This window comes from Bicyclus anynana, chromosome 6 (assembly GCF_947172395.1).
Source record: "Bicyclus anynana chromosome 6, ilBicAnyn1.1, whole genome shotgun sequence".
In the NCBI taxonomy this organism is placed as follows: domain Eukaryota; kingdom Metazoa; phylum Arthropoda; class Insecta; order Lepidoptera; family Nymphalidae; genus Bicyclus; species Bicyclus anynana.
The window spans coordinates 17,392,604-17,420,100 of NC_069088.1; the positions used below are offsets into that span (position 1 = coordinate 17,392,604).

Here is a 27,497-nt window from a genome sequence, read left to right on the forward strand (position 1 = left end):
TGTTGATTAATCATCACCATCATTATCAACACATACATCACTGCTGAGCTCGAGTCTCCTCTCAGAATGAGAGCATACCAGAGAATTTCTTAATTCGTGTGTGAAGTCTGCCAATCCGCATTGGGCCAGCGTGGTGGACTATTGGCCTAAACCCTCTCATTCTGAGAGGAGACTCGAGCTCAGCAGTGAGCCGTATATGGGTTGATAACGACGACGACGATAGTCATAATAAACTTGCGCAAAGTAATGGAAGCTTCTATTCAATACAGAAATTAAATAAATTGTATTCGTTATCACATTTTCGTATCACTCGAAAACAAAATGTCCTCCAGACAAGCGTGATTCGTTCTATCAACGCTTGCTGAAAGGAAAACGGTACACTGAAGTTTTGCAATGAAAATTAAACCTTAAGCAATTACATTTACGTATGAAATTACTTGTGCAGGTTGAGTTTCAGTAATGCTGTAATAATTCTGGACAAACATCGTTGCGAGTTGGGGAAAGGATTTAAATGTCTTTTAAGTTAACTACACTTTGAAGGTGCTTTGCAAATACTAATATTTAGTAAGGTTTACTGAAATTTTAGAGATCCTAGGTTCTATTCTAACACTTTAAAGCATTTCTATTCTTAGAATATAGAGCAACGGAAGTTATTGTTTTATTGTTTTTTTTTGGTAGTTAATAATTCTTGATTCAAAATACTTCTGAATATCTACTCGTAAGGAATTTCATTACATCACATTTTATAAACATTGTTTTTTATCCTTTCCTGACCTTTTGTTATTTTAAATAGATATCGGAATCACTTACACCCAATGCCCTGGTTGAGGGTTGGAAGGAAGTATGGCCTAGTACTGGAGTCTACAAAATATACCAAAAACTATAGTTTTAAGGACACCACTGAGTTAAATAAATAAATAAAAACAAAAAAAGAATTTTTAAAATCGGTCCATAAATGACGGAATTATCGCTGGACATACATAAAAAAAAAAAAACATACATACAGCCGAACGTAGAACCTCCTCCTTTTTGGAAGTCGGTTAAAAAATCGACAGCTCATTACCATTCAAAGTACATATTAACATAAACTTAATTTATAGAAAGTCTACATTAAAACATGTCTTTCTACATTGTTTCAATGTATACCTTCCACAAATTAAGTTGAGTTGTAACACTTTCAAATGTAGGCGAGCATTCGACTCGCGCAGCGAATGCCAAGCAGTCTGTACTCAAATAGGCAGCAGCTAAGTAATCAAATGAGCAGCCGAAAGCAGTGCTGAGACTAGTTTCGAATTTAGAACAACTTAGCCAGAGTAAGCTGTTTACTTAGACTTCACTCAAACTTGTATTTCTGGATACCGAGTGATAATGCTTATTCACGGATACAATAGAATGGCTGTCTTTCAAAAATAACACTCTTATACAGTTATTTATTTTAAATTATTGAAGTGAAAACAATGAAAATACACTTGGACATCGCAGTAACCAAAATCAAAACGGCCGAGTACAACTTGCGCACAAGTTGGACCTGTACCATTTTTTTTTATAAAAGGGTTGTATGTCCCCTTAAATCAACCAAACCATCTTTACGAAAATAGCACAAGTAAGATCCAACTAGAATCAACAGGTCCACCATTTGCTATTAAACGCGGTGTAAAACAAGGTGACCCCCTATCTCCGAAAATTTTCATAGCCGTGCTCGAGTCAGCCCTAAGCACTCTACAATGGAAAAATCTTGGAATATACATTCGAGGAAAGTACTTGAGCCATCTGAGATTTGCCGACGATATAGCCATTTTCTCAGAAAGTAGTGCGCAAATGAACCTCATGGTGAATTCACTGAACGAAGCAAGCAAAAAAGCAGGATTAGAAATAAATTTTAGTAAATCAAAAATAATGACTAACCATATAGAAACTCCAATAATAGTAGAAAACACGCAACTGGAATTCATAAATAAATATATATATTTAGGCAAACAAATATCCTTTCAAAATGATAGGAACGAAGAAGAAATAGAAAGGAGAATTAAATTTGCATGGAACAAATTTTGGAGTATGAAAGAAGTATTGAAAAGCCAAATGCCTATGAAGCTGAAAAGTAAAATAATGAACACCTGCATCCTACCTACTTTAACTTACGGCTGCCAGACTTGGAAATTTACCAAGAAGGCTAAAACAATGATTAGGACTTGCCAAAGAGCTATGGAACGAAGCATAACTAATATCAAAAAAATTCACAAAATCCGTCACTCCATCATCAGGCAGAAAACAAAAATAATCGACGCCCTAACCTTCGCACTTAAAGCCAAATGGAAATGGGCCGGACATGTCGCTCGACTCACAGATGACCGTTGGACTGTCAGAATAACGAAATGGCCGGGACCTAAAGGATCACGAGGCAGAGGCAGACCACGTTATCGGTGGGTCGACGACATCATAAATTTTACCGGCAAAAACTGGCTACTGAAGGCAAAAGACCGATCAAAATGGCAGCACCTGGAGGAGGCCTTCACCGTAAAGGGTTCTTCTTTTAAATAAAAGGGAAGATATAATAAATAAACATTTTAAAATTGTAAAATTACTTAATTTATCAATTAACAAATTAAAATACTTATTACCTAATTAATTGTAAATAAGAAGAAATAAAAGGCTTTTTTATTTTTTATTTTATTTTATTTATTTATGTCCCCTTAAATATTTGTTTAATACTGTTTTTTATTAGTATTTCTTTTAGCAGCTATAGCGGCAAATTGGTTGGCATACCGGGGGGTATAACCTTACCCCTCCTGGTGACTCCGCTCACTTACACAATCAGAACAAAATATAGGGGTAACAGAAAACATCATCTGTGAAGAAGTGAACTGTCTAACTATCGTTTATGAGATACAGTCTGGTGACAGACGGACGGATGGATGGACAGACAACAGGAGTTAATTAATAGGGTTTACCCTTTTTGGTAAGGAACCTTAAAAAGGATGAAAAATAAAATTGGAAGTAACTGGAAGAGGCGCTCCATCTCTATAATGCGAACTGACAGGAAAAAACCAGAACCAAATAGGTAGTGATTTTTACAATTTTTTTTAATTTGCTTTATTTACTAGTATATTGAACTGTTACAATCCATTTTTTCCTATATATTAATTGAGCCACAACAATTTTTTTAAATACGAATCGAATTGAAAATTGACATCATCGTTTTCAAGATGACTGTACTAATGGATGCCTTATTGACCTGTCCTCAATAATAACACAAATACACAACGCAACTATCAAACTCAGATCTCTAGCAAACGAGATATCAACAGTAATTTGGTAATTTCATAGTACGTAAATACATCGACCTACTGTTTTCGTTGGCTCACCACGACCGGAATGAGTGTCCTCGGTAATAATTACTATGGAACGCTATTGGATTAATAATTCAGGAAATAATAGTACACTCGGCTACATTATTACTTTACTAATGTCATACCTTTATTTACTCATACTTTGTAGGTACCATTAGTTGGAATAACACAATCATATTTGGTGATGGATATTCTGATTTGTATTGGCCTTAATGGACGCCTGTGAAAGACGTAGACAGATGTCCTAGAAACGATTTTCCTTTATATCTCGTTTTGTTTGTTCTAATATAAGTGGATTAGGAAAAAATAGGGAATATCCAAAAGAACAGCCGAAATCTCGAAGTTTTTTCAAGTTTGGATTACTTTTCACACTTCACACTAATATTATAAAGGCGAAAGTTTGTGTTTAAGTGTGAAAGTATGTTTGTTCCTCCTTTGCGTTGCAGCTTTTTCATACCGGAAAAATCCATGGTTTCCACGGGATTAGTGAAAAACTGAAATCCAGTCCGCTAGTAAAAAATAAGTAAGGTATCGACTGGTTAACGCCTGCGCCAAACGCCTAAAAAACTAAATTAATAGATAGGATTTAGATAAATAAACCACCAAGCAGCTAGTATAAACATTTGTTTGACACTTCCGAAATCCTGTGATTTTTTTTATATCATTTTAGTTATTTATTTTTTTATTTTTTATTATTCAACAAAAATCACATTTCAATTAAGCCTAATCATAGTGCAACACAAACCACAGTTAATATTACTGTGTACTGGTTATTATTACATAATACAATATTTAAGAACAAAAATAATTAACAAACAAAAGAGTATAAAAATCAAGAATAATCATTATCGGGTGGTTAATTAAATATCGCAAAGGTGTGAGTGAACCACTGCTGCGACGCTACACAGGCTATCCCAAAAAGTAAGTTCTCGTATTATATTTTATATATTCACTAAGTCTAGACAAAATACAACATAAACTGGATTCAATAAAACACAAATAAGAATACATAAAAATATCGATAAGTTGAAATCAATTTATCTGCAAAGCGAAGCCAGCCAAACATTACTTTGTGTTAGAAATACTCGAATTATTCCAGACTAGAGGCCGCCCGCGACTCCGTTCTCTTTAGATTAAATTTTTCACATTTCTGCGGAAAATATATATATTCCAACACCCAAATCAGTTATGTAGTTGTGGCGCGAAAAAGTAACAAACATACACACACTCTTACATACGAACTTTACAATATTAGTGTAATAATAACACGGGAGTGATACCTCTATACTAATATTACAAATAGCATTTTTTTTTGTATTTTTGTATGTAACAAATAAACTCATAACTACCAGACCGATTCGAAATATTCTTTCACCAATAGAAAGTACATAATCTGGAAGTAGTATAGACTATATTTTATATAACATGAAAGAACATGAATGAGAACTACGCGGGTTTCATTACCTACAATTTGCTATACACATTTTATTTAGTACCTAGTAGTATAATTGTTTGTACCATCGCTGATGGAGTGTTTGAGTGAAAAAAGTTTCTTTAACCCTACGTACAACGGTCACAAGTCCGTGACTCCACTCAAGGTCATGCTCTTCCATTCTAGGGTTTGTTTTCGTTACAGTTTGATTTGTTAGTTAAGTTGTCCTGACAAATATTGTGAAACCTTTGTTCCACATTGGTTTTTTTATTTTTGTAATCCACTTCTGAGTCTGCTAAAAATATTATACATGACATTCTCTTGGTCTGACTACCTATTGCTAAAATACAACTTCATCAATTTCAGCCCAATTGAATGGCTCACTAAAGGGCCAGACTGCCCTATGTATAGGAGAATGGTCACACGACGCTACTATGAGGTGTTAATAACTGGGGCCCACGACCTAACGTGCTCCCAGTCGGGCGTGTCACCAATTTTTCAATTACGGGATACTACTGAGATTTTATCGAAAAAAAACCTTTGTATTACACAGCTCGTCCTTGGATTCACTTCGTCGATTCTAGTTCACATCTAACTAATAGACCAACGAGGTGGTTTAAAAAATGTTTACTGTTATCATGGCATACATTTACAAAAGTCTTTGGCCGCTACTCACACCGCAGTGGGGGTCGTCTGTATCGGTTACAGCGCCGATAAAAAAGCCCCGAGCGAGAGGCGCCGATAAGTAAACAGTCTTTGAATATAATGGCCTCTTAATCCAAGGCGCGGAGGCGTAATTTAAAGAAAAATAACATTAGCAATTCAGATTACGCCTCTATCGGGCTTTTATTAACCGTCAAACTGAGGGGGCGGGGGAGGGGCGAGTCAAATTGACTTTTTAGAAGGTTGCCGTTGATCGCGAAACTCGATTTATCTGCCGGAGCGACTTCAGTCTAAAAATTTGTAGTCTAATGAGTTTAGCTTTGTTTTTACAAAGTTAAAACAATGTTTATATATTTTTCTTGAAAACGAATGATAGGTACAACAAGAAACTCAACTCACTTTAGTCAAAATTTCGTGTGATTTGCGGTTTTTGGCATTAGCTGTAAATCTGGTGTTCAGAAAAAAAGTGCCGAAAGATGTTATGACTTCAAAAACTGCTTTACGGTTTATACCGATATGTTGGTCAAAGTATCCATTTTAATCGGTTATCCGAGACCACTTCGTAAATTCGAAGAATATCTCGAAAGGTCTACTGATTTTGACGGCCTCCGTGGCGCAGTGGTATGCGTGGTGGATTGACAAAACGGAGGTCCTGGGTTCGATCCCCAGCTGGGCAGATTGAGATTTTCTTAATTGTTCCAGGTCTAGCTGGTGGGAGGCTTCGGCCGTGGCTAGTTACCACCCTACCGCCAAAGACGTACCGCCAAGCCATTTAGCGTTCCGGTACGATGCCGTGTAGAAACCGAAAGGGGTGTGGATTTTTATTCTCCTCCTAACAAGTTAGCCCGCTTCCATCTAAGACTACATCATCACTTACCATCAGGTGAAATTGTAGTCAAGGACTAACTTGTAACGAATAAGAAAAAAAAGTCCTAAAACTCGTAGTATTACGCCTATCGCCTGAGGCTTATGTAAAGATAAGTAATTTCAGTAATATCATGCAATTTCAGTTTCAGTAAGTTAAGTTTAATTTCACCATATAATTCAGAACTAAACATAGCGATACTGCTTGGCTATTAATTTAAGAAAACATAGGCATGACAGTCAATGATTGTTTTACACTATAGATATGTTACGTGCCTACAAAATCACCGTAAACAAATTTAGCAACTCCACTGAGCGCATACAAGCACAATTTACTTACAATATATATTTACGTATATATAGGTTTTACACTTCCTGAACACACAACTCGACACTGTAGACAATATTTGGGTATTATGTGTTTAAGCAACTTTCGTTGTTTAATAAGCATCTAAATGAAATAAGACAAATATGCACATTTGTCCGTCTCAGATTTGATGCGCTAATGCCCTATCTCTAGTATAAAATATCGTTGATGGTAGTATTTTCTCGTACACTTTTTAAATGCCTCACCTCCTACCAATAAATTCATATTTAGATGCATATTGTGTTAATCATTGATCAGATCGAAATTCATATTTAGATGCATATTGTGTTAATCATTGATCATGGTTATAATTCATATTTAGATGCATATTGTGTTAATCAGCCAGTAAGCGCAGTGTTGGTCGACCCCCCACCAGGTGGACTGACGACATCAAGCGAATCGCAGGGATTCGCTGAATGCAGGTGGCTCAGTATCGTGATGTTTGGAAGTCCCTACAAAAGGCCTATGTCCTGCAGTGGACGTCAATCGGCTGATATGATGATAATGATGTATCAATCATCTCAAAATCAAGATAATAATATGAATTAATAAATAGTAAAATATAAGTTAACAATAGTTTTTGCGCGATCGAGTAAACATACATCCATCATCCATTCAAACTTTCACTTTTGTTTTATTAATTAAGAAGTTAGGATTACAGATAGAAAATTATTATGATATCCTTAATTTATATTCCTAGAATACCTATAAAAGTAACCGATTCTATATCCGCCTTCCAGGAAATCATTTGTCATCACGGAAATTTGGTAACTTCACGCCAATTGTTCCAAACGGGGCGGCTTCTAAATATTGTTTTAATAGATAATATTTTCCCCTCTTCCGGGATTTAAAAGCTTTATTAGCGTCTCATGAAATTCTCCGAATTCACCATTGTTGGTTCTGAAATTGTTATTGCTTTATTTACAAATTCGTATCGTTCGCCCGTCCAATGTTTTCCTTCGCTTATTGTTTTGTTATATTGTCTCGCGATACAATTTCTGTTACATTGTGATTCTGTTGGGGCTGTCTGGCTTGGATAACTTTGCTTTGCTTCAGGTAATCCTTCTTTTAGATTTAGCTATCGTTGTATTATGTTGTAAGTTGTATATTTTAGTACTATTGGATGATTATGTCGTGGGTAAAACCAAGATATTGTGCAATATTTGCGGAGGCCCGCAACAAGCGATCTATACCGAAAGGGGTGTGGATTTTCATCCTCCTCCTAATAAGTTAGCCCGCTTCCATCTTAGATTGCATCATCACTTACCATCGGGTGAGATTGTAGTCAAGGGCTAACTTGTAAAGAATATAAAAAAACACCGTTCGCATGAAATTTTATTTCTCACAAAACTCGCGGGAACCATGGATTTTCCCGAGATAAAAAGTAGCCGATATAAATATATATAGATAAATAGTACACCAAATCACAATTTATCCTCAACTTCTGAAATTGTTATTGCTTTATTTACAAAAAAAAACACCGTATAATTTGTTTTAACGAATAATATATTCTGAACTCAAATTCTGTTAAAACCAAATATGTATGTACTCGTATGTTTAAAACCACGTTATTAGGTATAAGATGAGAGATTTAAATAAGCACGGATTAAGGCTTCAATCCTACCCACGCAAATCCATCCAGCTTTTAAAGTAATCCTAATCAACTCGTTCGATATTTAATCAGAATACCCACAAATGAATATCATAAATACTGAGCATCGTCGCGTGTACCAAAATAAATGTGGGAGGCATTGCGGTCTCTCCGCTACGTAATCTTGAGTTTATTTCTTTGAGGTCTTTCCGACCCGGCGCAACGCAATCCAAGCCTCTCCGGCGAAAGTCATTTACGGGTTGATAAAACAGTCCCCCGCTTAATTTGAGCGTGGGATAATAGTGTGTTGGAGGAGATTGCGGACGTTATGTGCCCGTAAATTAGGAGGGGAGGAATGAGAGCCTTCTTAAGCGATTAACTGTATGATGTACACGTCTATTACAGTGTGGAATGATGCGTGTAAAAGTTAAATCTATAAAAGTAATTTTAAAAGGTAAAGTAAGGTTGTTTGGTCTGTTGTTGTTTAACGTGAGACTTGTGGGTTAACACCAATGATAATTTTATACTATAGATCAGTTACATCCCTGCAAAATCACCGCAAAAAGTGATCCGAACAATAAGGCTACGAAACTGAGCGCACACATACTCAATTCTATGTTTAATTCCATTATTTATCTATGTTATAATATATAGTTTTAATACTTCCTGAACACACAACTTAACATTGTAGACGATATTTAGGTATTATTTGTTTAAATAACGTTTTTTGTTGACCACAACTAACATTGAGATGTGGAAGTTTCCTCTTTTGTGCGCCTCATTTTTTATGACACATCTAACAGTATTTAACCTCATTGGTTAACACCACTAACTTCTCAACTGCAAGCTACGAGTATTATTGATTATTTCTTAGAAGAAAGAAAGCCAATACTGCATACCAGAGAATTTTCTTAATTCTCTGCGTGTGTGAAGTCTGCCAATCCGCATTGCACCATCGTGGTGGACTGTTGGCGTAACCTCTCTCTTTCTGAGAGGAGACTCGAGCTCAGCAGTGAGCCGAATATAGGTTGATAATAAACTGTATACCCAGAACTAAGCTTCGAACCCAAGACCTAATAAAGCCGCCGCTGCATACGCTAACAACACTGTATAATTAAGGCACTTACAGATTAGTGGTATATTTATTCAGTCTCAAAATGATTATAATAAATGTGTCTGGCCCAGCAAGCGTTGTTTTGACTTTTAAAAATTTTAGAACTACCCTTATCACTTAAGGGTATGAAAAGTAGATGTTATAAACACAAAATTTCATAAAAATCGAGCCAGCAGTTTCGGAGAAGTTTTGATACACCGCGATATGAGAATTTAATATGATAACAATGACAATATAATATGATAACAAGTGAAAATTAAAAAGGAGTAATCCGCAAGTCTAGGTATCTAGGTCACAGGGAAGGCATCGGGTGAAATGACGCCGCGTAATCAAAGAGCGCCGCGATAACAGGATGCCGGATAAATAAATTACATTTACCCTTTGAACTTTGCTGTGTTTAAAGACTCCAGCACCTCCAATGTTTGCTTTTATATCCGAGGATTACAAGTACACAGTATTTAATGTAATGTACTTGTCATTTAGATGATCAATTTTATTATAATTACTTTCAATCATCCTTTACAAACGGACGTCTACGACGTCGTCCGCGAAATGTATATGTCATACGATGTATGACTATTATGTGACCATTTTTAGAGTTTTGTAGTCGACAAGGAACCCTTATAGTTTCTCGACGTTTAGCTCAGAGACTATTACTACTAGAAAGCCGTAATTTAGCGTGAGTATGTACAGTGTAATACTAACTAATTGTAATAATAACTACTAATGTAATTGAAATACTTTGACTTTGCACATCTTATTATGTAGCGTCCTGTGATAAGTTTTTCTTTCCCAGTCTTCTGTTTTCAAATATTCATTTTCCGTTTAATAAATAACAATATGATATTATTTAAAAATTAAATAAAACGCACCCAAAGCCTCTCATGGTACCAGGTGTTACTTATCCGGTGACCTGTAAAATTCTTTGACCGAACTTAATACATAAATAAACATATAGGACAAGTAATAAATAGAGTACTCAATGACAACGTATAGGTAGGTACAGTATGAAGTGTTCGGTTTCCTTTAGCACTCTAAAACTACTAAATCCATAAAAACTTTGCTCTACATTCAGACGAAAGTTTAGGACCCGCCATGTAATTGATTCGGAAACCTGAAAAGAGCTTTCAATTTCAGTGTTCCAGATTTTATTGCTTTTTGTACGTCCTGGAACATTTAAACCTTTTTACGATTAATATTTCAGATTCGTTCATCTTTTATAAAATTGTTTCCCTTGTTTTATTTGTCAGCCTCTTTTAGGATTATGGATTCATTGTTTACTAAGAACAAAACAAAAGTATTTTAATAGTATTTATTTTGTTTGAAGAAATAAAAGGTTTGCTTTGCAGTTCAAATGAAGGGAATTTATAATTCCTAAATTGCCTCAGTTTAGGCTGGTGGTCTTCACATTTCCACTGAAAATAATATACTGTCAATCCCTTTGATTATATAAATTTTAATCTAAGGTCTATTAAGATACAGCATAAATAAACTTAATTAAATTTAAATAAATAAATTCAGTTTTCAATTTCTCGTTTTTACAGTTATAGTTGATGGAACAATGCACCAGGTATTGTTAAACCATCACCTATATCTGTACACCTCACGAGATCAACATCTTAAGTCCCCGCTGATACATACCAAGAATTTTACAGAAAAAAACCTATTTTTTTTGGATTGTCCCATAAAATCGCAAAATCGCAAACCACTCGAAATCAGATACCTAAAATGTGTGCTTATTCATCAATAGTACAAATAAAAAATATACTAGAGAATACTTAAACACAAAATCCTTGTATCACGCTCACGGAGAATTTAAATGCAAATATGCATAAACCGTTCAATTTAATATCTGCAACATCTTGCCAACTGCTGAAGGGACAAAAACTGCGTCGCGACTATCTCGCAAATGCGTTTTCGCCCAACTATGATTTATCGCACGGGTCGGATATCGTAATAACTCCCGGACTACCATAAATCAGGCGACGGCTATCTTGATATCTTCTCCGTATGCGATAATCGAGTAACTTTCGCGAGGTCTTTGATAAGTGCATTTTCTTTTTGCTTTTGGAACTTTTTGAATTTTCGAATTCATTTCAATACTATTAATGTTATCTTTTTATTGGTCTGGTGATAAGCTTAAGCGATTGCACATGGTGAAGTCCCGGGTTAAAAAGGTATATGAGTAAAATATTGAATTTTTCTTTCTTATCTTAACAATACACCGGCAAACCTCATCGAATTGGCATAGTGAGTCTCAGTCATAAACTCTAAATTTTATGAAATACAAGACCCGTGTGACCCTGTGTGAAATTCAGTTTTTCCCAAATCCCGCGGGAACCATGGATTTTTCCGGGATGTAAAGTAGTCTATGTGTTAATCCAGAATAAAATCTATTTCCATTCCTAATTTCAGCCAAATCGCTTCAGTAGCTGCAGCACAAAGGAGGTACAAACTTACACACAAACTTTCGCCTATAATATTAGTGTGATTAATAAAAAAATACAATATTGTTAAGAATTGTCAAATTGTTTTTTAACACGAGAAACTGTTGAGTTTATCTTTTTAGCAGAACCGATGGTAGAAACTCTACAAAGTCAAACTTTGTAAAAGTTTGTAAACTAACTACTTGATGTAAAACGAAGTATGAATTTTTGAATACATTTATTTGCCGTGGATATGATTATGTCTTGCGCAACGAAGGCAGAGAAGCCATTTACTTACGAACATCGGTAAATTTATATTCAACATAATCTTCGGAAAGGGGATGAAACTTACAAGTTTGGGGTTCAGCTTATCATGTACTTGGTACGTTGAAATATAACTACAAAATTAAGATAAGTTAACTTGCTCTCCGAGGCACGGATTTACAACACTACTTTGAATACACAAAGCAGCTACTAACTATAACTTCTTGGAAAAAAATAAAATCTGAACATTGCATACACACAGGAGTCGAAACCAGGACCTATAATGACCCGAGGCTCCATAGCCAACAATCAATAAGGTACCTATACCAATACTATAAATGCGTAAGAGGTTTGTTTATACTACTCTACTCTCATGCTTTAGCTAGTAAGCTACACAATTACATTCATCAATAAATATTGATTTATAGACAAAAAACACAAGGTAAATATACCTTAAAACGAAAAAAGATAATAGAAAACTGACTTTTAGACGGTCATCCATCTTAACAAGGACCGTTAGCGTTAGTAAAAAATATATTATAATAATTTGAGATACGTGGATACATTACGCTATTTATTTTGATGTGAATAACATCATCTGTTGATCTTGAATGCTAAGCAAACGCGTACTGAATAAATAACAGATAAAATGTTTAACAACTACCCCCGTGTAGTTTATTAGTTAATCCCCTCGAGCTTCTATCTCGACCCTTGCGTCGTTACGGGGTGTAAAGGACCCAACTATCGCCTTTTTATGTGTGCCGATAAATGAGACGGTCAGCTTAGGGTTACACAGCACTGCTTTGCGATATCTCTTTGCCATAATTTGCGAAATTGCGTATCGCTTTGTGAAAACCATAATTTGTATTGACTTTCTTAATTACGTAGGACTTGTTGAGTACAGTAGGTATAAGTTGGTTCTCAGATACAAAAAGTTTTATTGAAATAAAAAAGTTTGTTATACTTTGATTAATATCGTTTATTCAGCAATCCTTTTGAAGAATATCTATAACTATAATAGTTGAGTATCTATAATGAATTTTGAAGTTTAATGTCTTATTTACTCTCTTAACAAAATGCTTAATTTAACAATGTATGAATTCCACGAAAGTTCTATAAAGTTCTTTATATTCGTACAGTTACTTGATGATCAAACGCTCTCATTGTAGATCATTTTAATCGGAAAATTCAAAAGAATCATGTTGACTAAGTAAAATATAATTTTGCGTTACAATCCGGATTTTGCTGTACCTATATCAAAAACTTTTTTCAATCTACAATATAAAATTATGATCTACAATATAAAATGGACCTGCTGACAAAGTTAATGAATGTTTTATAAGAATCGGAGGTATGACTCTAAAATACCTTGCGGTGCGCATTGATATGATTACATAGGTTTTTATGTTGCGTATTAGCATTGCGTCGTATCGCTGTGATGTGCTTCAACCTTTACCCCGGTACGGACGACCGTGATGGCTTCCTGAGTGGGGGAATGAAAATGAAAGTCATGCTCGAGTTTTTTGTTCTGTAAGAGATAAGTGCGTTGTACGTGAAAATGCGGGGGCCTTTTAGGCCTTCCTGTACTCACTTATGGGGGCGGAATAAGCCGGCGTCATTGGAAGGGTTTGTACGTGCGATGATTGCGCGTTTTACGGGTTTTTGTTGGGTGTCGGTGTTCGGGTGTAAAGGGGTTTTTAAGTGCTGTATTGCATAGTGAATAGATAGATAACAATGTATTAGTATTTTAGCTCTTTAATGTTTTGCTTGTTTTGTGGAAAAGATGACTGACAATTTGATGCGTTCTATTAGGGAATTTGAATTATTGACTCTTTAGAATTAGTGCATACAAAGCGAATAACAAACATTCTTTTACGTGTATATGTTAAACAACAATTAATGTTGAAAATAAAGAAATTCTATATTTTAAATAATACCTACTCTTCGCGTTCTATCCTAAAAACGGTTTAGCATAGTGAATATAAATAAAAGATTTTGGCATTTTTTTTTTAATTTCTAAAAATGATCTTGTCATTTTTAGATGATGCAGTTATTCAGACATAATTGTTATGAAATGCCAAAATTAAGGTTCCTTACAAACAAAAATCCGTTTTGAGCTTAAGCCCCTATGTTGTGGCTTTATGACTTACTCTACATTGAACGATGTTCAATGCGAAAACAAATTCCAAAAATAAAAATCGACTGATGCATCAAACACGAGCTTGTAAATGTAATCCATATTAAAATGTTTACACGAGCTTAATCAATGTACACTTTTTGTAAATAAAATAATAAAGAAGCTTGACAAAACAAAGAACGGCCCAGCGGCGACATTTATGACGACATAAAGCACGTGAAACACTGCGCGCTGTGTGGAGCCAAGTCCGAAACCGGGCGTTTCAATATAACAAAAGTTACATAACAAAAACAAAGGCCCGAGCTCCAAATACATGAATCCGGCTGATTTTTAGATATTTAAATATTTATGTTGGTCGCAGATAGGACAAAGCTCAAAGTTATCGAAAAATATGTGTTGACAATTGTCTACTTCCTTGTGTTTAGTTTATACGCATCTCTAAGTATTTTTATTTTTTTTGCACAAAGTTAAAGTTTTTATTATGTTTCCCACATTGTCGTTATAAAAGATTTTTTATATAAACTTTTTTCCTTTAACCCGATTTTAACTGAGATCTAAGTTTAGTTGCCTATGTCATGTTGTTATTAGGCAAAAATAAACTTAATGTTGTAATTTATTCTTATCAGGTATTTCTTAGCCCGGCTCAGAATTGGAAACCAATACCTCGAGGTTCGAAGCCACATAGGCTAAGGCTAAATACTGAACTAAGTATGGGCATAGGCAGTCACATGTATATCCGCTCTAAATTTCAAATAGATATCTACACGGTGCATACATTCAAGTGATATTTTACAAGGGGAGAAAAAGGCGTCTAATCGCACCATTACGGCTGCGAAACAACTATTAGAGGCAGCTTTTAAGCCGGCCATTCGCACCGCGCGCCAATTTGCAACTAAACGTCGAAGGAAATGGACGTCGGGATTACAGCCGCAGTAGGCGCCACCGCTAAATGCGTACGGAGCATTTATGGTCGAACTAGATTTGGCTATATTGTTTTCAAAATACATAGAAGATTACCTATTATTTGATACTAGCGGACGTCCGCGACTCCATTTGTGTGTAATTCTGTATTTCACAAACATTCTACGTGTTAATTCTTTAGGCTAGGCTTCAATTCAATGGTTGTGACGTGAAGAAGAAACAAACAAACAGACTTACACACACTGACTGTTATTTTGGGTGGTGACCAACAAAGACGTACCGCCAAGCGGTTCGATGACGTGTAGAAACCGAAACGGGTGTGGATTTTCATCCTATGCCGAACTAATCAGCCCGCTTCCATTTTTTTGTTTCTCTACAAGTTAGCCCTTGACTACAATCTCACCTGATGGTAAGTGATGATGCAATCAAAGATGGAAGCGGGCTAACTTTTTAGGAGTAGGATGAATTCCACACCCCTTTTTGTTTCTACACGAGATCGAATCGGAAAGCTAAATAGCTTGTCGGTACGTCTTTGTCGGTAGGGTGGTAACTAGCCACGGCTAAAGCCTCCCATTAGCCTCACCTGGATCAAAACCTCATTCGGCCCAGCCGGGGATCGAACCTCCGTGTTGAAAGCCCACCGCGCATACTACTGCGCCACGGAGGCCGTCAAGATTTCATCTTAGATTGCATCATCACTCACCATCAGGTAGAGATTGCAGTCAAGGACTAATTTTTAAATAATAATAATAAAAAAAGCACCGAAAACATATACAAGTGTAGTGTTTTTAGACTTAGAGAAAGGTAGAGAGGAGATGTAAACTAGTAGGCATCTCGCGGTTTCACTCGCGTAGTTTCCGTTCTCGTAGAAATAGCTTCAGTACCGGTATCAATGTTCTCAAAAACAATAAACAAAACGTAACCTATACCTAAGCAAAATAAGCAAATTTTTCTCTTTCATCTAAATGGGTCTTTTATAAAATTTTCGAAATCCCTCTGAATAAATAATGATATTTACAAGCGGCGTAAAAGTGCCTCGTTAATATTCGAAACCGACTTCCAGAGTAATCAGATAGAAATGAAATTGTCATCACAAATAACATCTGCTGAGAGTAATTTATTCATAGGGCGCCTTGTGAATTGATAAAAAACTCGTCTGAGATTTCTAGATACAGAATTATGACGAAATTATATGGAAACAGTTTTTTTTAAATGACAAGTTAGTGCCTCAGTGCCTGTAAACGAAAGTCTTCGAACGGTGCATGTTGATGACTTACGGATCCAAGTCACTGACATTGCTCAACGAGTCGCTAAGCTGTAGTGACAATGGGCAGGCCCCATAGTTCGATAGACGATGGGGTCCCAAGGGCCTAAAAAGGCGACCCCGCATTAGATGGACCGAGGACATCATGCGGATTCAGGAGTCGCTGGATACTCCATGCAAGAGGATTATGACCAGCAGTAGATGTCCATCGGCTGGTAATGATGATGAATGATGACCAGTTAACTCTTGACTGCGATCACATCTGATGTTAAGAGACGATGCAGTCTAAGATGGAAGCGAGCTTACTTGAAAGAAGTGCAAGTTTATTCTAGTCATACTTCTGACGGTTGGTATACGGTTTGCGGTATGTTTGGCGGTATGTCTTTGCCTGTAAGGTGGTAACTAGCCACAGTCAATGCCTACCATCAGACCAGTCCCTGTAGCCAAGTGACACGTCGGTTCTCTTTCTACGATCGCAAACGCTTCAAAAACTATAAAAATTATGGGAATGACATTAACTATGGAAAGATCTGTCATTCCCACACATTTTTCTAGTTTTCGAAGAGAATCGTAGTGCCATTTGGCTACAAGGGCAGACTTGAGTCAATTTAGTAAATATTAAATTCCGAACTTATTCGAGACTTGATCGCTAACTATGAGAATCAAGAAACCTCAAAATCACTGAGCGGGCGATGGAGCGAGCTATGCGCGGAGTATTAGTTACTAGTAGGCGTAATACATAAATAACGAACGCTGAATAATTATCAGCGTCATTAATTAAAAGTGAGAAAATCCGCAGAAGAACCAAAGTTCGATATAGGTCAACGAGGTCACGAAGCTGGAGTAGCAATAGCCATGACTCATATTTCGAAGATCCGATGGACACGGCAGTAGCAAGGTGACACTCACCGGAATGCGCAGTGTTGGTTAAACCCCCACTAGGTGGAGTAATAACAAAAAGTGGGTAACGGGATGCCGTTGGATAATGGCGGCTCAAGACCGAGTTGCTTAAAGTGTTATTCATAGACGTTGTAGGGGCACCCCCAGGGCATCATTCAGCCCCTGTGTATCGAATTTAACCTCTATTTGTTTGAGAATTTGACACTCAGTTGGTGAACCATCCCCTGGGGGTGCCCCTACAATGTCTATGAATTCCACTGTTAAAGTCCTTACTAGAGACCTATCTCTAGCAGTGGACGTCCATCGGCAAAGAATGATGATGATTAAACATTAAGCCTTGCCTGTCATTAGCCATCGGTAATATCTTCGATAGAAATCCGTTTCTACGTTAGGAATACAAAAAATCATTAGTTCATTGATCAAAGAAACCGTTCGCGTGTCAATGACAGGTATTGGAAAAATATATTGAAAAAAAAAGTGCGACCATTGAATTATTGAGTACAATAGTGTCTGGACTAGGTTCGCTGACTGCATTCAGTGATAGTAAATGACTTGGGAAATTTTCAATTACTTATAGAAGTTAAGATGAAATAAATTTTGACTAGACGAGATAGGCCAATAGTTCACCACGCTGGTCCGATGCGGATTGACAGACTTCACACACGCAGAGAAGTAAGAAAATTCTCTGGTATGCAGGTTTACTCACGGTGTTTTCCTTCACCCTTTGAGACACGTGATATTTAATTTCTTAAAATGCACACAACTGAAAAGTTGGAGGTGCATGCCGCGGACCCACATCCACACCCTCCGGTATCGGAGGCAGAGGTCATATCCACAGAGGTTATCACGGCTTTAGAGATGAAATACAAGTCCAAACTGTATTATAATATTTACAAAAATAAAACACGAAATGAAATTATTTTCCAAAATTACAAAAAATAATTATTTTTTTCTTTAAACCTTATAAACGTTGAAATAAAACTTATCTCGAACTTGAACTATAAGGAAGTGTGTTTATTGTTCGTAAATTAGTTATTTTCACGCAATTCGAGCCGACGAGGAGACGTCAAGGAGTTACCGCTTAGGTATTTGTTTGAAAAACAAATTACAGTCGTTAGATGTTTCAAGTTTATACTTGTTATTCAACAAGTTTATCTTTAATATAATAAGTTTTAGAATTAGTGGATCGTTCTGTTTACATTTTAGGACATTTATTTAGTGAATGATTATAAAATATAAAAATATATAACTTCCTCACGTACTACTTACTAACTCGTATGACGGCTTCTCGGTATGTATTGTGTGTGTAGCGTCAGTGATTTTTTGTTTTTGCGATTATCTAACGCCCATGTTTCAGAGACAGGGCGCTACTAATGCTCCTTCTCTGAGTCGATCACTAGCTAGGGATTGATTCATGTTGACACCCAGTTTTCACTCTGTTCGGGTATTATGGTATGTAGAAACCAACACAAGTAACTATGGTTAGAGTAAACGTATAGGTTCTTCTAATAAGTTACTTATTTAAAAAAAAAAACAATAAACATCCTCAAACTAACGTCTGTGTATTAAATGAGTTGAATGTATTATGCCTCATATACTCGAGCATCACACCGTTCAAAGCAAAACACAGCTTTGCTGTTTGATGGCATAAACAAGAGTAGTTCCTGGAATATCCCCGGACTGTCACAAAGGTTCTAATCCCGTAAATATGAAGGTATAATTTATCACGTTTCAGTAAATTCTGCTTAGTCTATTAACCTCGTAAAATTAGCGCGCGGCCTGCAAAATTTCGACCGTAATTTTATGCTTTTACGCTGAAATCGCTACGTACAATATTTTCGAGATGATACCTACTCATGTTTATTCAGCTCTATCCAATAAAAAATATTTGTCTAAGTAGAATACATACTACAACTCTAAAGTACGTACGCTAGATAACTTTATAAAGTATCTTACTGGCTTTCAGGTTTTAGTTTGAATGCTTTGGCTTTGATTCGCATAATATTTTTCATTTGTTTATGTGGTGATGTTTTAATACCGCTTTTATTGTCTGGGACATCTAAAATTAGATGAGAGATTTTAATTAAATATTTTAATTGTTATAATTACTAGGTATTATTATTCAAGATACAATTTTAGTTTACGTATTATTTTTTGGTACTTCATTATCGTCACGCAACGTAATTAGACGCCCAAAAATATTCTTGAAATTTCTACTTTTTTGTAAAAACTATTTTTGTAGAAAAAATATCAGCATTAAGTTATAATTTGTATTTTACATAAAGGGGACGTTATTTGGAGACACAAATATCTTAGCATTCCATGGATTCACCGTGCAGATGCCGGGTCCATCTCGTGGCAGAGAGAAGAACTCCGAGCAGAGTCCTGAACTTGTGACTACAGGATGTAGGGTTAAGGAATTCCTTCACGATCGATCAACACTTCCTGTTCTCTGCTCGTGTTGTTCTCCCTGCCAATCCAAATTTGGTAAGATCCTATTAAAGCAGCTTATACATACAAAATATGCGAAAATATAAATAAAAAGGGGTGAAATAGGGGTTGAAAGTTTACATCGATTTTCACGCGGACGAAGTCGTGAGCGTCGCGCAGTAGTTAAATAATAATATGTGAAGCTCGTGTTTTGTCAACAAAGCCTGCATATTTGTATAATGGTCAGATGAGTCCCGACCACGGCAGCGGGTATTACCAAAAGCATACATTCTCTTCTGCAAAATAAATCGTGTGTAACGATAATTTTAATCACAAGTTTGCTTAATTTACCGCGCGCAGTGTATTTTGCTGAGTTTATTAGCGTCATAAAATTAATGAACGGCCCGCTTGATGTCGTTCATAATTTTATGTCGAGAATATTCGCGAATTGCGCCGTCGACGGGATGTTAATAATGTTTGGTTATTGTGTAACACTATAGCTGCACTATACTTATGTCACGACATATGTTATATTTTAAATAACATCAAGTTTATGGATGCTCCATTGGTTAAGCTGACACATAAAAATTTAGTTCATAATCTTACAAGTGCTGTAGATAGAGCCAGGCTTCTAGCATTATTCGTAAAGGAATCTGGGTATAGGCTCCATGCCTTACCATCGAAAAATCTTGGCACTTTGTTAGACAATGAAAGTTTTCGTGTGGCTGTAGGACTCAGACTGGGTACACCATTGTGCTTAGAGCACAAATGTCCATCTGGAAAAGAGGTGAGTGCATTTGGAATCCACGGGCTTTCATGCCAAAGGAGTGGCGGTAGGCTATTTCGGCATGGCTCTCTTAATGATATAATAAAAAGTGCTCTTGCCACCATAAATATTCCTGCGCCAATCGAGCCGTCAGGAATCAGTCGGGATGATGGCAAGAGACCTGATGGATTGACGCTGGTTCCCTGGGAAATGGGGCGGGCCCTAATGTGGGACGCTACATGCGTCGACACATTAGCACCGTGTCATATCAGGGAGACAGAATCAAGACCGGGAGCCGCAGCAGAAAAAGCTGAAACCGGTAAGTGGCTCAAGTATGCCTCTCTGACAAAGAGTTACATATTTGTACCTTTTGCCGTGGAGACCCTTGGGCCATGGAGTCGCAGTGCCAAAAAATTTTACCGAATAATTTCACCGCGGCTAGTTGCCTCGACTGGTGACAGAAGGGCTGGCTCATTTTTTGCGCAAAGGATCAGCCTGGCTGTCCAGCGCGGAAATGCCACCATTCCACGTGGGCATGATTTGTATAGTTATAAGGATAAGTTAGATTAAGTTCCATATTGTATTCTTTCTCAATAAAAAAAAAATCCTTTCATCATTGCCTTTTTAGTTTAAGTAAATTCAATTTACCAATTACAATACATTGACCTCTTATAATAAAAAGGCGCACAATCATGTAGAAAATTTCACTTAAAAACTGGCCAATTTTGCTTTTGGTAAAGAAATTTATACCTAAAGGCCTTCAAACATAGTCTTAATTAATATTCAATAAAATTTCAATTTCAAATTCAACCTTAAGGATTGAGTTTAAGGTTGAATTTGCAAATGCGACTACTTGAATTGAGTGCCAAGAAGTTGCGTTTGGCACTCATTTACTGGGGACGTTTTTTGGTCGCTGATTGTGCATCCACTTTTTAATAGGAGATCGATGTTACAATAACATAAAATTGAGTAATATCAAGTCTAATTAAATTCAAATAATTACCAATTACAATCACATAAAATTAAAAATTTTGATAAACCATTGATAGTCATGAAATTATTAATTACACTCTCCATCAAGTCATCAATATTTTCTTTCAGTGTGCTGTCATTTCAGATCCAGATTCGGATATTCTTCCCCACTTTCATACCCCACTTCACCAAGCATGTCTAAGAACACTCGCAAATAAGTCACCATTCATATAAAACAATCTAAATTGAAATCGCTTCATCCGTTCGGGAGCTATGGTGCCACAAACAGACAGACACGTGACACGTTAAACTTTTAACACCCCTCTTTTGGCGTCGGGGGTAAAAAAAACAATCAATATTTCTTCCTGCGAACCCCTTAGGGTTAGAATTTCAAAAATACTTGAATGACGTAAACTTTTATTAATTTTATGATTTACAGTGAAAAGGTTACACACAGACAGACTGACTTACTTTTGCATTTATAATATTAGTACGGATTAACACACTTATTGGGATAATTTACATATTTAATGTCTAGATTTTTTAATTCTGGCTTTGCGTTGGTAAATAAGAATGTCACGAGAAGTGATTATTTATATGTGTGTATAACTAAATTATTAAATTGACCCAAGACAGGAATCGAACCCGTAACTTTCCAGTCTCAAAGCAATATTTCTCTACTGTTTAATTTTATGTGTATGATATAAAGATACTTTATTTATACCCATCTTTATAAGACCAAATTAAATAGCAATCTCTCTGATTTTTAATATCGCGTCGAGATTAAATATTTGGAATTTCCCGTTTTTATTATCATTTGGATTGTTCAATCAACGTTCTAGTGATATTTATTGTAAAGCTAGACATTTTTATTAAAATAATAATCCTATATTAGAACTATACATAGTTAGTTAATCATGTGTAGATTGTAGTCAATAGCTACATGAGAATAAAAAAAAATGTGTTTTCTTAAATTAAAAAAATTGCGTTCAGCTAAACTGTTGTTAATAAATGTTATTTTATTTAGTCTACAGAGTGATTTTAGAAAAATGGAAATAATCATTGAAACAGCCGAAATTTTGTTAGTGATCTTGCTTCACTACAGCGAGACCACTAAGAAAAATCTATGAAAGGATTATTAATGTAATTTCTGTGTATAAAACACCTAAACTAGCTAATTTTTATGGTTCTGTAGCTCACAATATCCATAACAAAAACACATACAGAAACCAAAAATAGAATATAATTTAATATCCATTTATTTTTTCAGACATAATACTTAATAAGGCTTTGTATTTTGCGTTCAAGTAAGTGTACTTTGCTTAGAATGTTATTATTTGTATAGATTTAATAACAAAACAAAGTTATTTATAGATTAGAGTTTCGCTATGAATGGATTAATCGGCAATATTTTACAGCACAATGTGCCTCTATGGCGACGCGGCGTGAAATATTAACGGTTTATTACAATGCGTTTAATGACTAAGCAATGCATTGTTGAAATTTAATTTGAAATCGGTAATATATTGGTTATTGGCTATAACGGTTTGGTAGGTATTGACAATGGACGCGTGTACTTCGTAGAGCCGTTGGACGTTGGTGTCTGAAGGTGTTGGAATGGCAACCCTGTAATGTAAAGCGGGCTGTTGGTCGACCCTTTCATTTAGTGAACCGAAGATCTAAAGCGAGTAGCCACTAGATACAAGCGGCTCAAAATCGGTTGGAGGTTTTAAGAGATGCCTATGTCAATAGTGGACGTCCATTGGCTTATAATGATAAGATAGAGTGGCTTATAATGATATGCTAAGTACCTGGTTTATGTACCAGCACTAAGGAATTCGTCAACCTCACCTGCTCGTGGTGCACCCTGCAGATGGACCGACGAGGCTCTGGCGACCGACGAATGGCGGTATATCCATTCCCAAAGACTAGATTATGAAATGCCTCAGGCCGGTGTCGGGCAGCGGCGACATCGGCGCGAATAATCTAGCACTGTGCTGACCAACCCGCATGCCCAGCGTGGTCAGCATCGGGCAAAACTTTGTATGGACCGAACAAATATGTTTGGAAGTCCCTACAAAAGGCCTATGTCCTGCAGTGGACGTCCATCGGCTGATATGATGATGATGATGAAGTCATTTTAAAACAGCTAAATCTCACGTGATACAACGTCGGAATATACCCGATTAGTTTCAAACCCATACGGAACCCTTACTCATGAGCTGGTTCTTTCAACGCGCTCAATATTTTAGCCCAAGCCACGACTCCAATCCAAAACCTCTTCATCCGAAGTCATATTAGCTAACCATTAGACCAACAAGGTAATCAAGCCAGGCCATAGAGTAGTTCCCAGTATCCAAAGTTCATTAACGCTATAAAATTAATGAGGTCCCAACTGACGCTACTCATTATTTTGCGTCAAATAATTACAAATTACACCCTCCACGATAAACATTATTGTTTGTTTAAATATTAACGCATTCCAGATATCGCTGAAATAAATAACAAAGTTTTATTAATAAAAAATGTATAGTGCCCAGAAAAAACAATTATTATGGTAAGCGCACCAAAGATTATATGGTGCCACATATATTGAACAATTTGCCAGGACGGGATACTAGCAAATTGTTCAATATTAACTTAACCAAAAAGAAATTGGTAAAATATGTAAAGGGTGCATCTCGAGCGGAAGGGGAGGGTTCGCAGATGCACTTAGGCATTATAAAATATGGTGACTAATTGTGTCCCTTATGTGTAGGTAAGTTCATTTTATATAATAACTTAACATAATTGTGAACTCGCCGTCCTCACAAAAACGTTAAGTTTATGAGGATGGCTATTTATGTACCTAATTATGTAACACTTTTTGTATTTTGTACAATAAAAAAAAAAGAAAAAAAAATAAAATTGAATGAAGCCCTACTATTATGAATGAAGTATTGAATTCTATTTAAGTTACATACTTTCCACCTTTGTCCAAAGATTAAGTTGTGGACAAGGCCTAGTATTCGATCCCCTGGTTAGGCTTTTTTAAGACTTGTTAGGCGTATATATTTTGTGCTTTGGAGACTATAAAAGTAAATTCAGTCGTTGTTCAGTAAACGAATTCGGATTACCGTCCCATTAGATTATGAGAATACACAAGTGACCGTGACAGAATCCGTGGCGCAGTGGTATGCGCGATGACATACAAGACGGAGGTCTTGGGTTCGATCTTCGGCTGGGCCGATTGAGGTTTTCTGAATTGGTCCATGTCTGACTAGTGGGATGCTTCGCCCGTGTCTAGTTACTACCCTATTGGCAAAGACGCGCCAAGCGTTTCGACACAATATAACCAGTAGTAGGACTTCATACTAGAGGTCGAAACGCGAGCTATACCTACGCATCTCGAACGTGGGGTGATCGTAGGGTGAAGACAGTCGCGACTGTGCCGCGGTGACGAGCGCACGGTGTATTGGATTTTTAATTATGACGACTAGGAAAAAAAGGCTCGCAACTGGTGGGCTATTATTTTTATAAAGTTTGATCAATATTTTGTAATATAAAGGCATAATTTAAAATATATATATATAAATAAATGCTTAAATAATTAAATTGTGTAAATAGGTAAATGACGAAAACGGAAATATTATTAAATAATTATTTATTAACTTCTTCATTTAGGTTGTTTTCTTTGATTATTATGTAATACATAGATTTAAATCTTATGACATGTATGTTTTGTATACCTGTATTTTAATGTCATAAAGAAGTTAAGTAAAGAAGTTGTTTGAATTTAACAACATCATTATGTTGCTCATACATTAATGTATTTGAATAAAAAGAGTAAAGAGCCGACTGATATTAATATACCTATCCAGATTTTTTTAGTAAACTAGCGAACCCGGTCAATCTCAATTTTTTTTTGTGGTTCCTTCCCTACATGCCAAGTCTGGATCAATTTTTTATCGTTTATTCTATTGTGTGTGTTATTACATAAGGGATTAAAGTGCTAACATAATCTACGGAACCCTACACTGCGCGTGGCCCGACACGCACTTGACAAGTTTTTTATTATTTGGTCACCTAGTGTGGTGGTAATACCTAGATGGCTTCACCAAAATAAATATATGAAGGTCCTTCAAGATCATTGATCAGTATCAGCCTTATTTAAATTTACCAATCAAAAAACAACACGCATTTTATTGATCACTTCCTATTTTACTACAATTTACAAAGTATTTTATTTGTTTATTTAAAAAAAAGTATATTTACAATCACAAAACTAAATGGAAACACAAAGTTGGCAAATGTAATTAAAATACTGGAGGCGGGCAGCCCTATCACATGTTTACGTGCCGCGCGGCTGTAGGTATTTCTTTCAAAAATACGGCCGAGTTACTATACTGCTTGTTATATCTACTGTGGTTTCGATATGATGTCGTGTAGAAACCGAAAGGGGTGTGGATGTTCATCCTCTTCCTAACAAGTTAGCCCGCTTCCATCTTAGATTGCATCAACACTTACCATCAGGTGATATTGTAGTCAAGGGCTAACTTGTAAAGAATAAAAAAAAAAACAAGATTACACCACCAATGTCCAGTGGCGTGCACTTCATACATGCATTAAAGTACTGCATGACCTAAGAGTTGTCTTCTTAATTATTACTAAATGGAGATTTTCCCAGTTGGCTTAATTTTCTTACTAGTGCATACCCTGATCCACAACCTTATGCACGCCACTGCCAATGTCCCAAATCTAGGATCAAACTATTTCATAGACTACCACTCCATATTCTGTCATAGCAGACTCACACACTCTGTACCAAAAAAGGAAGGCTGTAATAATATAGCAAGGCAAGGCTGTGCTTTAGTAGTAATCTGCTAAAATATTTCATGATTAAAGTAAATTGAGATGAGGGTTCCTAAAATGGACGCACCAATAATCCGATTCATACCAGCACAGGCACTCTAATCTAAATAACTATTTTTCAATATACCAGCAATATCGGCCGTTATGAATTTTTCGTCTAGTCGCAAAACGTGCCTGAAATATATTATATTTCGCCAAAGAAATGCGGGTCCCTCACTAAATATAAATAACTTGAATTTACGGGCCAATTTATGGAGGTCCTGCGATACGGCGGGACTTTCAACAATAGAGGTCGCACTGATACCGACTGCGTATGAAATGTTTGAACTAAACTTGAGAATGAATATTATATACTCCGCGCCACAAAACAAGTCCCGTAGACGCGGCGCTAATGTCTTAATGGCGCTCATTGTAATTTAGTAATGGCGGTCTTATTGTCATATGTGTAAGGCGCTGTCAATTTTAGTTCAGGTTTTAGCCGCGGGACTACTTTTGTGGTGCGGAGTCTAGTAGGGTAACAACATCAAATTCTAAAACATTTAATTTTTTGAATAAATTTTACTTAACAAAACCTAATAGTTCGTTTTAATTTAAATTAAAGTTTTTAAGCAATTATTGAAAATCATCCTTTACTTTGTGAAAATTTCAACTGTCTGCTATTTACGGTAGGTGCTTGACTTGAACAATCGCTTTTTGGTGTAGCGAATGAATTGATACATTAGATATGTATCATTCATTCGCTACACCATTCATTCGCGAAAAAGAAAATAATTGCATAGCTTTGAAATATATTTTTTTCTCTCTCAATTATTTATTAGTCCTTTATTTTAATTTTTAACAATGTTGAAAAAAAAAATACAAAACACTAATAAAAATTTATAAAAAATTTGTTTTATTATTAAACTGATGTTACAGCGGCATTAGAAATAAACGTATATTGCTACGAACATTTACACTGTTTAATTAATATTATTCAAAAAACGGACACCAGCGAATTAGCATCAAGAATTCCATTAACACCCTAAAAACCTAAGTAATCCAGCAACTAAGCACAACTTTGAAGGTCGTTCCGAGCGAAAAACAAATAAATTGTATTAATTCCACGCCCTCTTTCGGTAGCGGCGATATTTCTCCCGTTCATAAAATAGAGTGTCGGCTTTATTTTTATTCTGTTTGTAACATGACGAG

The 27,497-nt window shown here is 36.0% G+C and overlaps 1 protein-coding gene across 1 annotated transcript in view; it reads left to right on the forward strand.

Annotated features, from left to right (window-relative positions):
- Positions 1 to 27,497, forward strand: part of LOC112050562 (protein O-mannosyl-transferase TMTC1-like) — a 172,708-nt gene that overhangs the window by 34,292 nt on the left and 110,919 nt on the right. The window lies entirely within an intron of this gene.